Source organism: Nicotiana tomentosiformis, chromosome 5 (genome assembly GCF_000390325.3).
Source record: "Nicotiana tomentosiformis chromosome 5, ASM39032v3, whole genome shotgun sequence".
Lineage (NCBI taxonomy): Eukaryota > Viridiplantae > Streptophyta > Magnoliopsida > Solanales > Solanaceae > Nicotiana > Nicotiana tomentosiformis.
The window spans coordinates 133302364-133311750 of NC_090816.1; the positions used below are offsets into that span (position 1 = coordinate 133302364).

Consider the following 9387-nt stretch of genomic DNA (forward strand, 5'->3'; position numbering starts at 1 on the left):
GTATTAGCAGCATTTTAGTTATTCCTAATACATGTTATTACTGATGTATTTAGTATATTTCATTAGTTATATTCACTGTAATTCTATTTGTATTCAGTATATTTTATTGTATTTTACTTTATTTTAAAATTAAATGTATTCACTATTTATATTCTGTTCTATTTTAATGTTTGTATTCAGTGTATTTCAGTGTTTATATCCTGTATTCATGCATGAATACATGTATATTCAGCTATATTAAAAAAATACAAACCTTCAAAATACATAAATACATGCAAAAAATAATTTTTTATACAAAAATACAATATATTTGAGTGAATTTCTATATAATACAATAGGTTTGTATCATTGTATGGACTAAATAGCAAAGAAGAGAAGAAAGTTCTCCGGATATGGCGTTTTCCGGCCAAGTACATTGTATTAAAACTAAAAATGGAGACGAACAAAAAACCCCGGCCCTCAAATCTTCTCTGGCATAAAAAATATTGTAGTATCCGTGTAGAGGAATCCATTGCAATAACGGGCGTAGAGAAAGTCGCAGTCTCTTTCTTTACAAATCCATTGCAAATATCTGGTGTAGAAACTAAGCAGTACAAATCCATTACAATATCCGGCGTACAAACTATGCAGGTTTTCTGCTCGAAAAGAGAGAGAAGGAAGAGAGAGAAAGAAGAAAAAATATATTGAAATTTTGAGAGAGAATCGTGTGTTAATTGAAAGAAAGAGAGAGAAGGAAGAGAGAGAAAGAAAAAGAAATCTAAGAGAGAATCTTATGTTAATTGAAAGAAAGAGAGGAAAAATATAAATAACATATTTCATATCTCAATGGTAGTATATACCATAAATACTTATTTTGCTATAAAATATAAAAGGTAGTTATAGATAATAATATTTTAAAGTAATTTTAATTTATAATAAATAAGGTGTATACCTTTTGTTATAGGAGGTGAAATTTCCTTGTTTAAAACATAGCTAGCGCTTCCTAGTTATATTTGTACTAACTTTTAAGCTGTGACTATATTTTAAACTAGATAGTGATATTTCATATTCTTTTTTGTGGGGCGGTGCTTTAAAGAAGTTATAAGTAATTAAATTTAAATTGACATTCATTTCATGATAAGGCAGTTCATAATTTCATATCAAAGGTAGACGGGCGCTACGATTGGAAGGTTTCAACATACAGTACATTTTGCATTTTTCTAGCTTGGCAATCATAAAAACAATTTTCTTTCTATGTGAAGCAATCAACTCTCCATGTGCATAAAAAAGTTCGTACATGAAGTGTGAATACCCTTTCTTTGTTCAGTATGGTGCAAAAGACCAAAGGCATACCAATGCTTTTAGCTATAGAGAAAACTAAAAATCTAGTATTCGTTTTATATTTACTAATACTAATATATTCAAAGATTTACATCAAAAGTACAAAAAATAAAGCAAGATATTCAGATGTTGAAGTAAAGTTTTGCCACCATCAAAGCGTCTTCTATCTCTCCTTTCTCAACGGATTAATCTTAGACAAACCTAAGCTATCGTGTGCTTCAGTTTGCTTCTTAGCATATACGACTTGTTTAAGAATTTCTCCCTCAGTTCATACCCTTCTAGGAAAGTCATAAGCTTTTTTGTCAATAGAATAACTCATCTAGAGCTTTAACATAACATATTTAATTACTCAAATACGCGGAGAAAATATGACCAATATCTTGACATAAACCAATAGGTCTCCAGCCTAACCAAAATTGAAATATTATCCATATTTTAATGGAAGTGAAATAGTCCTCCATAATGAATTAAACATGGATAATCATAACAAAATAAATACAATATGGGCATAATATGGCACTTTCTGTACAATATGTGTGGAAGAGGACATACGAATAGTGTATGGCTCTAGAAATATTGTCCAACCACAGTTAACTATTATAAATACAATACCCAAACGCACAGGAATTGTTTATATTTTCAAGCACACAAGCACATCCTAACCATCAGCAATGAGTAACTTGCTATAGAACCCAGCTTGGTAGCCAACCTCTGACATTCCAAAATATCATTTAACTATGAGAAGACTTATATTACCACTTTTATACCTTCAGAAAACAAATAAACACCAATCAATTATGAAAATACAGATGAATTAACCCTTTTACCCGCATTGGATCCCTTTTACTCTTCAACCAAGCTACCCTTCTTTGTTTTTATTCAAAGACATTCTATTTACCCCTCTATCTATTTCTAGGCCTTTATCTTAACTTTTTATGATTGTTGGTAGTTTCTTTTGATTTTCTCTATAGCTAGTGTCATATGGGTTTAATGCTTTGTCATCTTTAACTTATTCGATGAAGTGCAGGATAATGCTTTTATTTAACCTTGGCAAAAGGGAAAAGACACTTCTTTATCTTGAGACTCTTAGGTAAACAAATATATTTCAGTTTTGTTTTAGAATGAACTCGGTCAAGGATGGTAAATACCAATCATTTTCCATTCTCAGGTTTCTCCTTATGCGACAGTCTATCACTTCTCATTTTTCTGGGATGTCTGTTATTCCTTATTTACATCTTTTTCGTTCCTTTTTTATATTTGTTGGTGCACAATTCACAATATCTCGTATTTGTCATTGGCTTTTGTTATAATATACACATATACAGGAGGTATAATTGAAGTTCTTTGAATTATTCGACATAATTTCAATTTATCGTTTGTTCAAAAATGCTCTTTTACTAAATGTTTTGGTATCCATTTAGTGTTGGAGATCTACTAAATATTTACGACACGCAACATAAAATCCCTCAAGATAGCACCAATTAGAGAAGAGATCGTATAATCTCCCATGTCAATACTCTTATCAATTTGAAACATTTGCAAGTTCAAGTTATATACGTGCATAAAATTTCTCCTCTCTTCTAGTAATTCAGAAACTTGATGTAAGCACATGAACCATGCAGCTATTTCCAAAGCAATTTTCGCTAATCGCATTGACTTAAAGTTACCAGGAGTTCGAACAAGCAAGAACACCAAAGTGGCAAACCATTAAAAGAGAGAAATGCAAATAATGAAGTCGTAAACATATCAATCAAATAGGAGACCCAACACAACCTCCGCGTAGGAGCAACTATGACTATTCAATCCAGTAACTTTGAAACGCTAATATGAAACTAAAATACGCAAACTTCACTGCATTTAGCAACAAATCAAACAGAAATTCAAGGATAAAATCTGACCAAAAGCTTCATTGCTCACCTGTTAGGCTGAGTGTTTCTTTTCCATGTTCTCCACTTGATTCTCCCTTAATCCTGATAAAAGAAAAGAAATGCAATACCTGAAGAATATATAAAAGAAGAGGAAGAGAGAGATAGAGGGTAAAAGAAAGAGAGATATTGATAGACAATAACAGATATCACTGAATGTGAAAGAAATTAGTAAATGATAATTTTACTGAAAGTGAAATGAAAGACTGTCATTTTACTTACCGGCTACGAACTTGTAAAAGCATGACTATAAAGTAAAATATATGTTGTTTGGATGTGACTTTGTGTTTAGACAAGAAGCTTCCTAAATATTTTAGGATCAATTCTCCGTTTTCATAATTCTTGGCTACAAGTTCATTTTAGTTTATACAGTTCTGCCACTTAAAACAAAACAGAGGTTTTAGACAAATAAATTTTAAATTTAGAAATTGGGTAAACAATGCTTAAACTACATTTGGAATTGCTCAGTAGTTATTACTTTTCTTGCTTTTATCCACTTTTTTAACTGAGACAATGAAATCTGCACATCAAAATAAAAACGCTTTTCAGGACATTCAAAGTAGATAAAATACATTAACAAACTCAGAACATGTAAACTAAATGGTTCCTTGATTCTAATTTGATCAGAAAAAATATTCTCTGCCATACACAAATTCAACTTAAACATTCGATTGAATAGACTAATTAATTTGAATTTAAGGGGATATTTTAACTCAATTATTTGACAAGAGTAGGTTACTCTAGTGGTGAGCACCCTCCACTTCCAACCAAGAGGTTGTGAGTTCGAGTCACCCCTGAGGAGTTCTTGGAGAGAGGGAGCCGATGGTCTATCGGAAACAACCTCACTAACCTAGATAGGGCTACACTATCCTCCCCAGACCCACTAGTGGATTATACTGGGTTGTTATTGTTGTTGTTATATTTTAACTCAATTATTTAATGGTTAGAAAAAAAAAGATATTTAGAAATTAAAATCCACTCTTTGAGTAATAGTAGGATTTTTGGAATGGCTTGAATTTTATAACTTTCGTCCCAATAACTAAAACACAGAAATATAATAATAGACACACAATTAAAATTGAAAACATGCGAGTTGGAATGAATTGCTAGCAAGCATATTTTTCATCTTCTCGAATCTATCGTGTACAGGGCTCAACTACAAAAAAGATCAAATAGCTCAAGGCCATCAACTCAATCATAGTAGCTAAAACTATCCATTCCCAGATTTAAATATGAGAAGCGAGAAATAAGGCCAAGAAACGCATACCATTTTCAGAGTTTCACCAAATCTTGATTATGGCCGAAGATGAATTAATCGGTGAATCTCCACGATTTTGTGTGCTTGCCAGAAAGTCTTTGATGCCATAGAGTCAGGAACTTTGTATAGAAATGATTATACATGACAAAACATGCCAAAAAATTAATCGAACAAACAAAGTAAATAGCAGAGAGGATGCTAAAACTCAAGAGCAATTAGCAGAACTAATAAAGGTAGAGGGAGTTCTAACCAAATAAGATAGGGAAGATGCTAGCGTAGGTGAGAGAGAAGTGGAGAAGTGATAAATGGCTGTTCAGGTCGACGGACACGTTGCTTAGGTAATTATATTGAAAAGACATATATGCCCTCAGCTAGAAAAGTTTTGACATGAAGCAGCCATGTCGAAACTCTTTCTCTTCTAATATATAGTAAAACTTTTCTAAGTGTTGAATATATTTTAAACAACAGTCCTAAAGTGATTATTTGTACAAAGTGTCCGGATTAATTTTTTTTTTAAGCATCTGCCTTTTTTCTAAAGACACGGTAGAAATTTTATGCACGTATATAACTTGAACTTGCAAATGTTTCAAATTGATAAGAGTATTGACATGGGAGATTATACGATCTCTTCTCTAATTGGTGCTATCTTGAGGGATTTTATGTTGGGTGTCGTAAATATTTAGTAGATCTCCAACACTAAATGGATACCAAAACTTTTAGTAAAAGAGCATTTTTGTACAAACGATAAATTGAAATTATGTCGAATAATTCCAAGAACTTCAATTATACTTCCTGTATATGTGTATATTATAACAAAAGCCAACGACAAATACGAGATATTGTGAATTGTGCACCAGCAAATATAAAAAAGGAACGAAAAAGATATAAATAAAGAATAACAGACATCCCAGAAAAATGAGAAGTGATAGACTGTCGCATAAGGAGAAACTTGAGAATGGAAAATGATTGGTATTTACCATCCTTGACCGAGTTCATTCTTAAAACAAAACTGAAATATATTTGTTTACCTAAGAGTCTCAAGCAGGGCCGGCTCAACAAGATTGGGGCCAAAAGCCAAACTTCACAGAGAGACCCTAATTTTTTAAAAAAAATTCGTCATATATATTTTTAGAGATACAGTTAGTCAAATCATTTAAGAGTTCTTGATTTTCTGGAACTATATCAGATTTCGTAGTAACTTCTTCTAGATTTTCTTCTTGAATGTTATTATCATCTAACTCAACTCTATCAGTGACTTATTCATTTGAAGAACATCCTCCCATGTTTTCTAATTCAAGTTTTTTATTATTTGTTAAAAATCTATCAAGGGCTCCCTTTTGGGATTTAATTAGTTCTTCACATTTTTTTTTTTCTCTTTTTGCATAACCGGATTCATATTTTCTAGTTGACATATTTAAATTGAATAAAATCTAATAATAACTAAAACAAGAATATATACTTAGGAAGTAAGAATATCAATAATGACAAATTTTTAATGAAAAAATATAATATAAGGTTAGAATAATAAAACCTGGCTCAAGAATTTGATAAGTTGATATAACAGTATCGAAATAGTATTGTACTGCTTCAAAATAAATATTGCTTTTGTCTTGTTGCAATGCTTGAAATTTTGAAGAAGACACCCAAAAGCCAACTTTGATCTTTTGTAAGCACACAACGGTAAGTTTTCTGGAATGAAATATAGGAATAATTAATAAGAAGAGAGTAAGAATAAGTGAAAGATACAAAAATATAAGAATAGTCATGTGGGCTCATGTTAGGTGGTATGATATAATTAGGCAAGAAATTAGACACCAACGGTCTCCACATAAAAAGTAAAAAATTACTTTCTTCCAAAAAAACTTAGCTTCCAACGGTATATGCACGATTTTTTATTTTTTTATAATATATAACAAACAATTTTAGAAAAAAAATGGGGGCCCCAAAAAGTTGGGGCCCCAGGCCATTGCTTTAGCTGCCTTATGGTTCAGCCGCCCCCGAAAAGGACGAAGGCCATCTATCTTTGTTTTTCTTTTCAAAATATTAATATGATCTTTATTTATTGACTAAAATTAACATTTTGTTATAAAATAAAGACAGTAAAGTAAAGACAGGTATAGAGAAAAACTGATATATTATTCAAACTTCAAACTTATGTACATAATGAACTGGATTCTTCTCTATTTATAGAAGAAAGGAAGCTGTTGTGTAAGTTGCTACTGTAAGGTGCTGTGTAAGCTGCTACTCTAAGCTGTTGTGCCGGATATAGATAATCTTCTACCATGGGTAATATTTATCCATAACGGAGTACCGAAAGGATAAGCTTCTTAAGGAGGCTTATTTCCAATAGAGTACTAAATAGATAAACATATTTACGGCGTAGTTTCATATGGATAAGTTTCTTCAGGAAGCTTATTTACAACTGAGTACTAAATGAACATCCATAATATAATATATTTATAACACATTCGTCTTTTTCAAACCAAAGTTAAAAAACGTATTACACCTGTGAATACCTAATTTTGTACTATTTTAACACCTCCTAAAGTCATTAGTGTTTTGTTGCTTTAATTATTTTTTCCAATTTTTTGTGTCTTTGATTGCATATTTCCTATCATAAAAATACCAAAAAATAGTTCTTTCTTTATTTGTGCATTTAAGGAATTAACTAACTATTCAATTGGTGAATTAATCTAGTTAATTGATCATTTGAATAAGTTACTTAATTAATTTATTTGTTTGTGTAAATTTAGTTTAATAAGTAGGATTAAGAAAGAAATTAGGCCAAATTTGAAAGAAAAAGTGGCCAAAAGTGCAAGAAAAGGGGCTGCCTTTGAAAGGGTCCGGAACGACGTAGTTTTGCCTCAAAACTACGTCGTTTCATTAAGTGACCCAAGATCAAATCTCACCCATTGATCACCCATTGATCTAATGGTCCGTATTTGATCTCTCAAGAGGTATTTAAAGCCTCAAAAATCTGAAAAATTCCCTCATTTCACCCATAACTCTTTCTCTCTTCTCTCTCTCTCTTCTCTCTCTTCTCTCCACCGCCGCCGCCGCCGCCGGAAATCACCCACCGGCGGCAGACCACCTCCAAACACCTCCAAATTAACACCATATAATCTCCACAACCTCCTCTTCCCATATCTCCAAACCAATTCCTTCAAAAAACCCTCAAACTCCTTGAATTTTAGATCTAAGAAACTTTAGCCGCCACTTTTTGGTCTAAATTCTTGAAGCTCCGGCCAACACCACCCTACAACACATACATGAATGGATAGAGCTCCACGAGACCTATCTTTTCCTACTCATTTCACCCCCAAAATCCCCGTCGCCGCCGCCACGGCTCCACCGCCAAAATACCCCGAATCCCCATTTTAGCTATTTTTCGGCTTCAAGCATACTTGTTAAGTATAATCGTCATCTCTTTAATTAATTTCTGATTTTTTTTATTTAGTAGATTAGTTTCTGATTTTTTTAACTAATTTATTTATTTATTTATTCTGTTTTGGTTATTTCTTGTTAATTAGAGTTTCAAGTTAGGTTTATTTAATTAGCTATCTCTATTTAGTTTAGTGGTTTGTTAGATTCGTTATTGATTTAAACATGATCTTTAGTGTATTAGTTAAATCGTTCACTTGGTTAGTCGATTATTTAGTTGTTGTTAGTCGTTGTTCGATTATGAACGATGCTCGTTCTGTTTTGAGAATTAGTTTGTGAATTTAGTTGTTTGTTTAGTAATTAGTTTGCACAAATCCAATTCATTCCCATCAAGTTGGTTTTAATACTTAGTTCAATTACGTTTTTAGTTTCGTCTATGCTTTGTCAGTTCATAGTTGTCTAAGTTTGATTTGTGTTGAGCAAGTAGTTTGTTGTTGATGGTTAAAATCTGAAGTTTAGTTTATTTTATCACAAAGTAGGGTAATAGTAGCTTACTTTTACTAGTAGGGTGGCTGAAAGGATATTTTTTTCTCCTTGCTTCCGACACAGCAGATTTTCAGGTTGTCCTTTCACCTTTGGGACAGACCTTGAACAGTGTTTAGCACACAAAGTCAGTCTTTTGGACAGATTTTTGGTGAACCAAAATCTGTCCAAAAATCTAACTTTATTTGCCTATTGAAAGAGCTGTTTTTCTCCTAAAAAGGGACTGTCTTACACTTAGAATGCAGAGTTCCTTACTCACTGAAAAGGGGGACACTCTATTACACACTCTATCTTATACTGAGACACATCTTGGAGAGTTGCTGAAAGACATATATCTTTGAGAAAAATCAGCAGCTTAGTACATATAACAAGCTGAAATTTCAGAGTTTTGTGAGGATTATTTGAGTGCAAAAAACCTTGAGAAAAATAGAAAGATCCCTTAGGCAATTTGTGAAGTTGATAGCTACCAGTTTCAAGCATTTTGTTGAGTTTTCTGGGTTGTTTTAACACTTGAGTTGCTGCTGTTTCTACTGTATTTGCTGCTGAGTTTTTTGTTGCTGCACTGCTGTATTTTATTATTCTACAAACCAGGTAACTTTCAAATTCTTATATTGCAGATTCCTGATGATAATAAGAAGGATTTGATCCCGGTTTGGTTGATGGAACATATTGGATCTGATTTGTTTCAAGATGAATGTTATATTAGTATTATCATTATGTAAATCTGTTAAAGATTAGCTAAATTATCGTTTTCTTCTTTATATATGTGATTGAAATTGCATTCGGTTAAGATTACTTAGTTTAAGGAAAAGATAAAGACCCCACTTTTAACCATGTTTGTTTAGTTTGGGCTTTTTTCCGTGAGTTACTTTCATGGTTCATGTATAATTATCTAAGAAAGACTTCTAACTTCAAATATTTTGATGCTTTAAATTATAGTCAACATAATGTTATACTTAA

General features: G+C 32.1%; 2 long non-coding RNA genes across 2 annotated transcripts; one reads left to right on the plus strand and one right to left on the minus strand.

The window, feature by feature from the left end:
- Positions 1-1187: 1187 nt before the first annotated feature.
- Positions 1188-4747, minus strand: LOC104092666 (uncharacterized). The gene is made up of 2 exons (XR_685482.3): positions 4513-4747; positions 1188-3290 (listed from the first exon to the last, which is right to left on the minus strand). It is a non-coding gene; the product is annotated as an uncharacterized lncRNA (long non-coding RNA).
- Positions 4748-7494: 2747 nt separating this feature from the next.
- LOC138891846 (uncharacterized) lies at positions 7495-9387 on the plus strand. The gene is made up of 2 exons (XR_011408183.1): positions 7495-7909; positions 9045-9387. It is a non-coding gene; the product is annotated as an uncharacterized lncRNA (long non-coding RNA).